The sequence below is a fragment of the Gnatocerus cornutus genome, chromosome 9, assembly GCF_029298725.1.
Source record: "Gnatocerus cornutus isolate USDA-ARS CGAHR chromosome 9, icGnaCorn1.1, whole genome shotgun sequence".
Lineage (NCBI taxonomy): Eukaryota > Metazoa > Arthropoda > Insecta > Coleoptera > Tenebrionidae > Gnatocerus > Gnatocerus cornutus.
In genome coordinates this window covers 10,900,864-10,901,153 of record NC_142241.1, presented here as the reverse complement: position 1 = coordinate 10,901,153, position 290 = coordinate 10,900,864, and positions in this window count along the sequence as shown.

Genomic DNA, 290 nt, shown 5'->3' with positions numbered 1-290 from the left:
CCCGGAAGTATTTCGACCAATCCGTGTTTTGGTCATCGACAACGAGCAAAGTTAGGTATCTTCCGGACACCGATGAAGTTACTCTGGTGGCACTAGAAACCGCAGCTCCTAAAATCGACGCTCCTTGGTCCCTCGCTTGTCCTGTCAACGACTGAACTCTCTGTAGAAGAGATTCTCGCGATTTCGCAGGACTGCTGGGGGCGCTGGTGGTCTTTGAGCCCGGTCGTAAATTAAGCGAGAGATCGCTGACGGTCGATGTCTGAGATGGTGGTGGTGGTGGAGGAGCCTGT